Here is a 12,552-nt window from a genome sequence, read left to right as displayed (position 1 = left end):
TTTCATTCCCCGAGAAGTCACGTTGGCTTCTTGTGAAGGAAAGTGCATAATGAAAGTTGAAGTGCATTAAATGTAAGTTAGAGTTAAGGTTAACTTCAACTATAAGTTGAAGTGTTGGACCAATAAATTCACAATTTAATTTTATTATTATCCCTCAAGTCTTGCCTGTAGCATGAACAAGTTGAATAGAGTTGCATCGAGACAACCCTTATAAATCTTATTCAGCCAAAAAAGTCCAGAAAGGACATGTTTATCACGGACTGGTGAACAAAGCAGATCATTTAATTAATGAATAGCTATCATCCCATTTTAAAATTACATCTCACCGTATAAGAGGACTATTAACACAACAGTGGAAGCTTTTGACAACTTCATAGTTATTATTTATAACAACAGAGAGGAGAAATAGTTGAAAATTGGCAGCGCCTGGCATCTTTAGACGGTAGCAATTAGTTACGTGTGGCCGCAAGTGTGAAATGCTACATTGTCTTCCATGCAGTACAACTTCTCATGCGTTTAGTTGCATTTTTTACAGGGTTAGAATTCAAGTGTTTGCTTTTCATTTCGCAATTTCAATGTTTACGTTTTCATGAAGATCATATTTTTGATTACCTATGCAATTTCAAAAATATTAGGTATCTAATAGGTGAGGTATCTAAATTAGGTGAGGTTCACTGTATTGGCAATCAGATATGTAAGAAGTTTCCTGCTTCTGCGTGTTTGATTGCTTATGAAACAATCCTTTTCAATCCTGGGGTATTTCAATTTTGAAAGGTCAGACATGTGCAACGTATTTCTGTTACTTAACTGCCATTTCCTGACTCCGACTTCAATTTCTTGACAGTCAGATCACTGCTTTCTCATTGCTTGGTTTGTGATTGATTAAAACCAACCAAATTACCTGAGGCCCATCAAAATTTATCCTTGTTCATTGACTATTAATATGTCGCTTTCCATCATGAAGAAAATTTCTATTTTCTCATTTGTGAATGGTTATTCAAGTGTTTGGTCAGAAAATTAGACACACTTTTATAAAGTGAAGAAAACAACATATTTTCTGGACTATTTTAATGAATCTAAATTCAGGGGAGGAACAGTTTTGGCTTTGCCTGTTGATCCTCCACCAAATTATTTAAAAAAATAATTTTGTTTCATTGAATCAATAAAAGAATTATTGGTAAAATTTCCTGATTTCTAACTCCGATTAGCTGTTGCCATGGTTACGTTATTGCTTTTTCATTAGTTAGTTTGTGATTGGTTGAATTTTGTGTCAAACACTCCGCCATGAAGACGAAAACGCTGCTCTTATTAGTTAGTTTGTGGTTATTTAGTGCACTTTCCTGCACTTGCTTATATCCTGCACTTGCTAATTTCCTTGCTTCTTGCTTATATATACTGTCTAGCTTGATGCCGGACTGATCATATTCTCTCTCACTCGACTTTTATTGGCTATCGTCATGACAATAAAATTGCAACAATGTCATTGATTAGGTTGTATTTGGTTGAATTCTTTTTCAATAAACTCTCATTGGCAGTCGCCGAGTTTCTGCTCTCTTATTGCTTAGTCTGTAAATGATTGATTTTTCTGTTACTTATCTCCTATTCGCTGTTGCCATGACAATGAAATAGCTTGTCTCTCATTGGTTACCTTGTGATTTGCTCGTGTTTGATGAAATTGTCTTATTGTTTTATTTTAAAGTGAGGTTATTCCACAGCTCCAACGTTTCTCGCATCCCATCTGCTATTCCTCGATCTTATTGAAATATTTGATTTATTCCAATTATACCATTCCCCCTCCACAAGATTCCTATTCATCATACTAGTATACACCTGTTTGTTCCACAGTTCTGGCAGTCTACTGCTAATTGTATCCTCTTGGGCCACCTCTCATCTCTGAACCTCTGTTCTGAAAAGGCGCTCCTCTTCAATCTGCTCTACTGAAGTGTCCAGTTTCCCTATTCTGTTCCTCATCTCTAAATTCCTAACTCGATCCAACTTTGAAACATAACAACACCTACGCAAGAATTCTCTTGTTGGTCAAGGCAACAAAATCACTGCTTACTCATTAATTGGTTTGAAATTTGCCAAAATTCTTCTATATCAACAACGATTATTGGCTTTTGCCATGGTGACGAAATTGATACTCTTTCACTGGTTACCCTATGATAAATTGGATCTCCTACTAAACTCCCATTGGCTGTTGTCATAACGACGAAGTCTCTGCTTTCTTACTGTTTAGCTTGTGATTGGTTGAATTCACTTACTGTATGGTACAGACACCAAACTTTTCGTCTCATCTATCACCGAAACCAAAATTGCATAAGAATTGAGAAAACTGAGGAATATATTGTGACTGTGAATCCAGTTTCAGATTCAGATTTTCAAGTGTGCAATCTGGAAACTCAATCGAAATATTCACCATCCAACCCCATTTTAACTAGGTTTAAAATCGGACGATAAGTTTGGATCGACCTTGAATAAACTCATAGTGCAGTTGCTTTTATGCGATTTCAAACTAATTACTTATGAATTTCATGGAGAGAAAGCAGCTCAAGCGAATCATATTGATGTGATGAATAAATTTGTTTGAATCTTCAATCAGGAATTAGTTGAGTGTCGGCGAAATTCCTAGAAGACGTCGCGATGTTAGAGTGAACTGGTGATATCTGTGACTATTCAGTTACAGCACTGGCAAGTGGCCATTTGTTGATTCATCACAGAGAGTAACACACTACACAAAGTAGGACTGCTGGAACAATTATGGTCTGGCAAAGTGGCAATAGCAATCGTCTCCACCCTCTATCGCTCCGAAATAGATGCCGATTGTCACCCTAATCTTCTTCTTCTTCTTCTTCTTCTTCTTCTTCTTCTTCTTCTTCTTCTTCTTCTTCTTCTTCTTCTTCTTCTCCTTCATCTCCTTTTTCTTCTTCTTTTTTTTTCTTCGCTTATTTTTATATGTATTTTGCATATTAAACATGAGCTTTGTTACTAATGGCGTCATTGTCAGCTGTGTGTTGAGTAACACAATTTCTGTGTAAACAAATTTACCTAAATAAGACAAAATAATTATTATGCTATTATTTCATCATGGTTCTACAGTATAGTGTGTCCAGTTTTCAATTTCCAACACTGCCTGGGTTCATAATTGCTAGAGTTTTTGCTCCCTTCTTCTTCTAACGACGATAAGATACTTCTCCGAATTTTGCTGGATCTAATACTCTATCAGAAAATAAACTTGTGTGGTCTTTGCTTGAACATGATCGTTTTACAATTTAGAGGAATCTAAATACGTGGCTTTCCATTATTCGAAATAGAACTACTTAAAACTATCACAACCATTTGGTTATTGAAAAACTAGTTTTGGATGCTACACCGCCATTATCAATCTCTTGTAAACTGGAAGCTCACATTGAGCAATAGAATATAGTTGACATGAAGTCATATGATTGGTAGTCTGATATGGAATGAATGGCTGGCCCCATTTACACTTTATTATACTGCTACTCGATATTCAGTTTACTATAGTTGCAAGGCAAGGACCCAAGAGTTTGCCTTACTATTCTGCTTTCTTCCAAATTTCAGCACATGAACTGTAGACTATAAACTTAGTTCAGAAGACTCAAAACACCATATTTCCCTTTCATGCCCCCGTCATTGCGAGAGAAAGAACTGGACCGTTTTTGTTTCATAATATAGATTTGTTACGGCTCCTCTTATTAAAAAAATAAAAATCCAAGTACCCTTTTCTAATTGTTTTACTCAAAATATGTTTCAACAGTAATATCATATCAAGTGAGTGAATAAAATAAATACAAATTTGAAATTTGTTTCTTAAAGTGGCCGGATTGAAGAGATCGGTAATTTAGTAGCAACCGAAATTTAAAGCGCCAATTTATAGTTGTTTGATTTTATATGGATGTATCGCCTTTACTGATATATCACCACCACACAGTCATGAATTTCTTAATGGATTTTGAATAGATTGTTACTAAGTTTATTGAATTGCTACGAAAGGCGTATATGTGAATGAAGACAGCTGTTGACCTGGTTGAGGTTTTGGAGCGGAAACCCAAAGGAGACGATTTTAATAATTCTTGTTGATTCGCGACGCGACGGCGGGTGTGCGCGTACGAGAGTGCACATTCTGGAAGGGATTCTGTGTTGTTGGTTTGGCATCAGTCGCCGAATAGTAGCTTTGTTCTCCCTCAGAATACAGTGAAACAGTAGCGAGTTGTTCTTGTTTGTGTTGACTGTTGATTGCTAGGCGGCACCTATCTCAGCTTCGGCAGCAGTGGTAAGTGCAATTCTTACCCCTTCTACCCTCCTACCCTCTTACCCTGCTACCCGCCTCGATCATCGATTCATCTATTGTTATTGCACCTTTATTGCGCATGTCTGTCCAATTTGTTTATACGACCGAAATACCTGGACGGACCGACCGATGTCATAAATCTTGGTTCGATGTATCCGATTTCAGGTCCAACCACAGCCACTGTCTTGGTCTTTCCCCAAAGGTCCAGTGACGCATCGTTCTAGTATTTTATCTTTTATCGTCATTAATTTGCCAATCAAAATTGTTCAATCCACATCTATATCGTGATTAAGTTGTAGAGTTGTCATTATTGTCTAAACTCACCCACGTCATCTAATAAAGAAGTCATTCTATTCTATCTACATTTTTATTCCAATAGGTATTAGATTTTATGTCATTTCGTATGCAAGGAGTGTCATAGAAATAGGATACTGTACAGCATTAACACAGTATTCTATATTCAATATTTACTACTTCAATTTCGACTCGTTATATTTGTCCAAATAATACCTTTTCCCAAACAAATCTGTATTAGAATTTAAATTTTGCTACTCAGAGTGGGAGGATTGTCAGGGAAGTACTGAACAGGATCAATACAATTTATTAAGCTGTACCACATTCTCAATGTAGGACTGCTCAATTTATCTTATTACATTATTTGTCTAAACAAAATCTATATTATGTATATTTCAATCTGTATTGCCATTTTGCCATTAATTGTGTAAGGATTTCGTGAAACGTCCTGTGGAACACCAACAGAGATTAAGATTTTCAAATTAAACTATTTCAATTTTGTCTAATTACATCTATCCAAACAGCATCTTCATTATTACGTGTATTTGAATTTGTATGGGTATTTTATGTGATGATTGTCAGTATTGTAAATCATTATCAGAGCGTAAATGCAATCAAGTTCTGTATTTGATTCTGCTTAATTTATCCAATTGAACTTGCCCAAACAAGTTCTATATTCATTCGTCAATCATCAGTATTTGAATCTTCCTGCTTAGTCAGTGAAGATTATATTGTATAAATGCATCAATAAATATTCTTAGTTATTACCAATTAAAACTATTTTAATTTAATTATTTTCCAAAATCGATAAGTATATTTCAATTATTATAAGTATTTTGACCTTCAAATCAAATCGTTTATTGCACAAAAATATATACAGAATACAACTGAAAGGAAATTGACAACTTTGTGCTACACGTCGGCAAAAGAAAACTTGTACGCCGACGTGGAGTCTTAATATAACTTATTCACTCATACATTAATATTAATATATAAAATGATCCTACAATATTATAATATAGGCTAACAGTAATTAACATTCAACCAACTAAATATTCTATTCTAAGAAATAACAATAAATTAAAGATATACATAAAGCTGAATTTAAGATTCATACAACATCAATCAATATTAAACCAAATCATTAATTGAATAAAAATAATTTTCTTTCACCCAGGTATGGAAATCTTTTATTTTAGGCTTCTTTATCAACCATCCTCTTGGAACTTTATTATAGAGTTTATTTCTCAAATATGAAATACTTCTACGGGATAGGGTGCTATCAACTCTTTCAATTGTGATTAAGTTTTGAGCGACTTGTCTAGTTACTCTTTGAAAATTTTGAATATTTTTTAATTTGAGCACATGTTTCTTAATAGTCTTTAAAATGAACAATTGTCTTATAGTGAACAGATTGGAATTTTGAAACAATGTGACACTTGGGAAATCTCTCGGATACCTCATTATTGTTTTGATAACTAACTTTTGTAAAACAAATAGAGGTTTTAAAGTTGAATCAAAAGTTCCTCCCCATATAGAATTACCATACTGAACTAAGGATTGGAATAGAGCAAAATAAACAGATTTTAGTAATTTTAGACTCAAAATACTTCTAAGCATGTACATTTTTAAATTGACCACCCTTAATTTTCTACAAAGGTAGCTAATCTGAGGTGACCAGCGTAGATGCTTATCAACAAAAATACCAAGATACTTGTAATTGTTTACACTCTCAATAACCTCATTGCAAGAATCACATGGATACCTGTTACAAGCATTATTCAAACAAAGCCTATTCATATCTAGATCTCCTCTTGTTGTTGGACTGAAGGTCATACATTTTGTTTTACCAAGATTTAGTCTCAAATAATTACATTTCAGCCACTGAGAAACCTTATAGTAACCCACTTTTGTTTGCTTGATAACATCTTCCCAGGAACCTTCTTGGAAGATAAGTGCTGTGTCATCAGCAAAACAAATTGTCTTAGACAATTTACAACTGATATACAACTGAGTCCAGTACACTAGGCAGGTTATTAACATAGATCAAAAATAAAACTGGTCCCAATACAGTCCCTTGAGGTAGACCCCATGTCACATCTCTAATCTCACTATTACTACCACCACAGCTAACGATTTGGCTTCTACCCCTTAGATAACTTTCAAAGAAATCTAACTCTATTCCTTGAATACCAATATTAGATAGTTTCTGGATCATTTTATCATGTGGTACTGTGTCAAAAGCCTTGGCCAGGTCCAGAAACATTACCAAGGTTTTTTTATTTGTTTTGAAACCATTGTATATTGTCTCAGTTAAGGACTCTAATGCATCCTCTGTGCTTCTACCCTGTTGGAAACCAAACTGCCTCTTATCAAGGATTTTATTAACATCTAGATATTCAACTAATCTTTTCTTTACCAATTTTTCGAAAATTTTAGAAATAGAACTTAGCAAGCTAATTGGTCTATAATTTTGAGGTATTTCTTTACTCCCCCCCCTTGTGTAAAGGAATAACTTTTGCATGCTTGAAATGCAAGGGAAAGTATCCAGATGAAAAACAACAATTGAAAATTTCTGAAAGAGGTTTAGAGATTGTGTCAGTTAATAGTTTTAGCACGCTGTTGGATATGTTATCCCATCCAGGTGCCTTATTATCATTCAAACTTTTGATTACTTCCTTGATTTCTGTTTCAGTAACAAAATTGAAATTAAATGCATTTTCAATATCTATTGTTTGTTCCAAATATTGATCTTCATTCTGTCCATGCATATCAATTTCCTGCGCTTGATTTATACCTACATTCACAAAATAGTCATTCAAAGCATTAAGATCTTGATTTACATGTAATTGTGAATTCTTATTTACCCCAATAATTGCTTGATTTATCACAGACCATATCTTCTTAGGGTCACCTTGAGCTTTATTTATTTCTGATTGATAATATAAATCTTTTGCTTTTCTAATTAGATCTACTATTCTATTTCTGTAAGACAGGAATTTCCTTCTCAGCTCTACATTAAATGGTTCATTTTTCAATCTTTTATATAATCTATCTCTTATAGTTATGGACTTTAGAATTCTATTGGACATCCAATCCTTTCAGTGTGTAAGAACTATGGTCAGAAGTATCAAAACAAATATTACACGCTTCTATCACAATGTCTACCTAATTATCTGAATATCTCATTTTCAATCCGTCTAAACAAACTTTATATTCCAACATACTGTATTGGCATTTTTCAGTACTGTTAAGCATCTATACACTCACTAGCTTTTAAATTTATTGACTAGTGCAGAGGCTCCCAAACTGTGCGCCGCGACACCCGGGGGCGCCGCGATCTAGTGCCAAGTGCGCCGCCATTGTCTATCAAAGACTCACACTACAAAACACTGCTGATCAGTCTGTGTGTGTGCGCCGTGAAAAAATATTAACAATCTTACGTAAAGTAAGTCAATAATAAATTACTGTTAAGAATATAAACTAAAAATTTGATTATAATAAATAATGCAATGCGATATAAATAAATTATACTAGCCAAGCCATATCTGTACTCAAAGGGAGCCGTGGGTCAAAAAAGTTTGGGAACATCTGGACTAGTGCATAAAATCATAATTTGATTAGAATTCACTAGCTGGACAAACTTGGTTTACACTGTGCAAATAGCCCAGCTATGTGACCATTATGCATATATATTTCCATTAAAATTCCGCCCAATAAACTTTGTCCAAAAAATTTGGATATTTTTGTCCAAAATATTTGTGTATTGTTTTGTAATACTTTTGTATTGAATCCGAAAATTTGGATATTTTTGTCCAAAATATTTTTGTATTGTCGTTTTCGCTATTCAGTGTTAGGATTGTGTTAAAAGTTATGTATATTTTCAATATTGGGTGATACGTTAATGTTTCATATAAATACTGTTCCATTTCAATTATTCTTACTAATTACATTTTATCCAAATAACATCTACATGTTCATTATGATTTCAATTGGTATTATTGCCATTTTTAGTGTATGATTGTTATGTGTACCCGGCACTCCTAGCACTTCTATCTACCTTTTCAATTAGATTCATCCACACAAAATCCACTAATCTACGCGCACTTCAAATTGTATTGAAATATTTATTTCTAGTTTGCCATCATCTATAATGGAAGAATAATGATATTATAAAGGCTTATATATGTACGGGATAGGAAATACAGGTTTAACACATTGAATCACTCATGAAGTAATCAATTGATTAACTTGCTATTTAACGTACGGAATTTACCGAGGATGAACATAGGTTTCATATCATTTTTATTAATAAATTAATTTTAATTGAATAATTGAAACAAGCTCATCCAATGTGTGATTCAAAGTTTACGCAACAATAAAAGCTGAACCAAACAGAGATTACTCAAAGTGAATCTTTGGCGTAATTGGTAGCACGCACAATACATGAATAACAAGTTTTATTGTTTAAATTATTGTAGAGGCAATTTTTCCAAAATAATTAATTAGTGAAAATTATTTTTCTCCCCAATAATAATTGATGAAAGTTGATGCAGGAGATTGAAGTGAAAATCTACTTCACTATTACCAGTTCTTTATCAAGTTTCTGAATAGACACAAGCCCTATTGTTTCGAAATGAAGTGACTAGGGTTTTATTACAATTTTCTTAAATCACTGTCCAATAGAACTCCAGTTTGAAGATATAAAAAAGTTTGTGGGGGGAAAAATGTTGACGCTTTGGTCGTCCGTCTGAATTGCTTTTCTATTTTGAGACGACAAGCGTCGGGAACTTAGTGTCAACCAGAGAATTCCAGCCGCATAAATATTAGTTTTACAACAGAAATATTTATTTCAAGATTACACAACGGTACGCAGACGCAGCTAATTAAATGCTTACTTTTGGATGAAGACAAATCAATGCATTTTTAATTCGCTGCAATTGATAACTTTCGAATAGTATCATAAGTGTTGCTCAACACCTATTATGTAGTTGGAATATTATTTGTGATTTCGTATCACTGAAAACTAAATTATACTCCAACATTCCTACAACCGCATTTCCACGACTCTTCTTCTATTGGAAAATACATTTTGTTCAGATTTTATGATAATAATAATTTTATATTTTGTCAAGGATATTTTAAGTATGATTTCGAGTTTTTTAAGATGAGAATAAAAGCTATCTGCAAATTTATCGAATAGATACTATTCGACTATTTAACCAAAAATTTATTTCTGATGTTGATCTCCCAATTAGATGATAAGTTAATGATAAAGAGATGATCACTTATCTCTTAGGTCACTCATAAGAGTTGAAAGAAATGAGTACTCTGACAATCTTCTTTATTGACGCATATTTTACATTATGAAGATATAATGTCTAAATTTTCTATGTATCCAATTCACCTATTATAATCAATATCAATCCTTTAACGTATTTAAAAAAATGTTGACATTCGAAGTAAAAAACTCACATCATGCCCTGATGAGATCATTCAGGATTCTTAAAAGCTCTAAACAATTAGTTTGTATGGTCTACTACGATAGTCCAATTTTCCATGTTACATTTTTAAGCTTGAACTTCAGGTTTTTTTTATTTGATTTTGAAACTTCTTTATTGTCCTAAAAGTTGACATAACATGAAAAATTTACAAAATAATTATATTATCCTATAAAATAAACAATAAAGCCCAAAGGTATATTACCTGTTTGGGAGAACAGGTAAGGGAAAAAAGGTGTAGAATTTGTGAGGGGTGCTCCATGTGTTATCCGTAATACCTATGCATTTTCATCACATTTAAAATTTTTCAAGTTCCGGAGCAGTACTAGAATTTTAATGAAGTGTAAAAATTCCGTGTCGGATTTTTTTATCTTCTAATTGATTGTCATTGAGGACTAGAGACACTTCTATTTGGACTACCCAGAAACAGTGAATGAGAAATGAGAGGCGCGTTGTATCCAAGTAATTTCATAGAGAATTTTTGGCCAGTTGAGGTTTCGCACGCGAGCGGGCTGGCAGTGACGGTCATCACAGTCTGGCAACTCTACATATCATTTGAAAAAAAAATCGAAAAAATTTCATTTACTCTCAAGCTTAGCTCAGTCCAAGCTTGAGGGTCAAATCTTGGTTTTCTCGCGCCGTATAAATAGCTTGTCAAAGTAAAATAATGAAACTAATCAATCTAAGCAAACTAGCGGTTTCACATTAACTTTGGCTAAAGTATACAGTATTCATGAATGAAACTATTCCTCAAAAGTCATATAGAAAATGCAAGACTTTTTTCCAAATTTAACAGGATAAAATTTTTGCAACAATATGAAAAAATGGTATCAGCATCAATTCATTAACTGAATAAAGAAAACAATACTTTTAAATTGTGTTTATTTTAACTTTATTTCCTTGCTTCTTTTATTTTTTATAACAAGTGATACTGGTTTTGGTTCGAATTACAACATAATCATCAGATGATTTCTATCTTCAACAAAAACATGCATACCATACACGGTGTGTTATTATAGGCGTATGAAATCCATAATTCAACAGATAGAGTTACTGAAATCACGATTTCTAAAAGAAAATACAATATTCGAACATAAAACTATGAAACTACAGTAATTTTCCAATACCCTGAAATTTTTTTCCACAGCATTTGTAAATTTGTATTATCAAAATAGAAACACTTGTATCAAGCTCCAATTTGAATAATTATACAAAAGCACACTCATGATAATTATAATAGGAACGACGATGCGAAGGAAATTCTTCTTTCAATTAAATCATCTCAGTTATTGTTTTATCACATTTTTCACCTTCATATACAAATAGATGTTTCAAATCCTAGAATTTCATCCTAGAAGTTTCTCAAGCTCGAATGCCAGGATTGGTGTTCGTCATACCGATGCGAGAATATGATGTTATAGGACGATCAATCAACGTCTTTCATTGCTTACTCAATAACTCCACCGATGTTTTCCAAGTGGTGGAAAGGTGCACCGCGTAAAGATCATTCTGACAGTAATAAAACATTACTTCCGTCTTTAAACTAGTAGAAAAAATATCAACAAAATTTATTAGGCACCAACCAGCAGCGTTTTTACTCTCCAAACTCTGAGGAAGGCTCGACTCTATCTATCTCTCACTCTCTCTCTCTCTCTCTCTCTCTCTCTTTCTTTATCGCTTTTACTCTCTCTCTCTCTTTTTTTTGGGCATCTTCTATCCTAATCTTTCTCTTCCTCCATGAAGCTCTGTCTTCGTTCCGTACTGACATCTATGGATGTTCCATCCTTCCTCTATCCAACGCTATCATTTTTCTGTTTCGATCCTCTCTCGGACGACACATTTCATGGCATATATACAATTTTGTGGAAAGCCAGACGGATCTACCTACATTCCAGAGTTTGAAGGTGTGTGAAAAAATCGGTCTACAGTTTAATTTAATCGAAACGAACGATATATTCGGCGAGACTGTCGTAAGTTTTGAACATTTGCTGTTCTGCTTGTGACCCGCCCCGCCCTCTATCCAGCGACAAGCCCACAAATATTGCTTAGTCATTCTCGGTTACTCGAAAAAATCATGACCGCAGGTTGGTTTTTATAGCCATTTACAATATTTTATGGGATTTGTCTAAATTTACTGGAGCTTCAACACACATTTCGAGCTGAAGCTGTCTGTTCGTTGAGTCTCATTTGAAAATTTCAAGAGTTCAAGGTTGAATTCTCGCAAATCCTCGATTTTTCTTACATTAATTTAGTTTCCAGTCCTCAATATAAGCCTGCATTCCACTTAAATTCATTCAATTCTCGTAATAACATTCAATAAGTATTCATTCATCATATTTCTTCATTTATCCATTACTCATAGCATTAAAAAATCAATATTCTTTAAAATATAAACTGTATTAATGAAACCATTCAACAAATTGCTACATTAGGAGCTACTTCCCT

General features: G+C 33.6%; 1 protein-coding gene across 5 annotated transcripts in view; it reads left to right on the top strand.

The window, feature by feature from the left end:
- LOC111043544 (filamin-A) overlaps positions 1 to 12,552 on the top strand; it is a 221,640-nt gene that overhangs the window by 142,539 nt on the left and 66,549 nt on the right. Inside the window, exon 1 of one of the 5 annotated variants that reach the window (XM_039443092.1) lies at positions 4,022 to 4,294. The exons of the other annotated variants lie outside the window; for them this stretch is intronic. The gene's annotated coding sequence lies outside the window, so the exon portion shown is untranslated. Of the gene's footprint in view, positions 1 to 4,021; positions 4,295 to 12,552 lie in introns of those variants that run through there. 5 annotated transcript variants of the gene reach the window in all.

Source organism: Nilaparvata lugens, chromosome X, assembly GCF_014356525.2.
Source record: "Nilaparvata lugens isolate BPH chromosome X, ASM1435652v1, whole genome shotgun sequence".
NCBI classification, from domain to species: Eukaryota; Metazoa; Arthropoda; class Insecta; order Hemiptera; family Delphacidae; genus Nilaparvata; species Nilaparvata lugens.
Note: the sequence above shows the minus strand (reverse complement) of the source record. Positions and strands in the feature narration are given on the sequence as shown.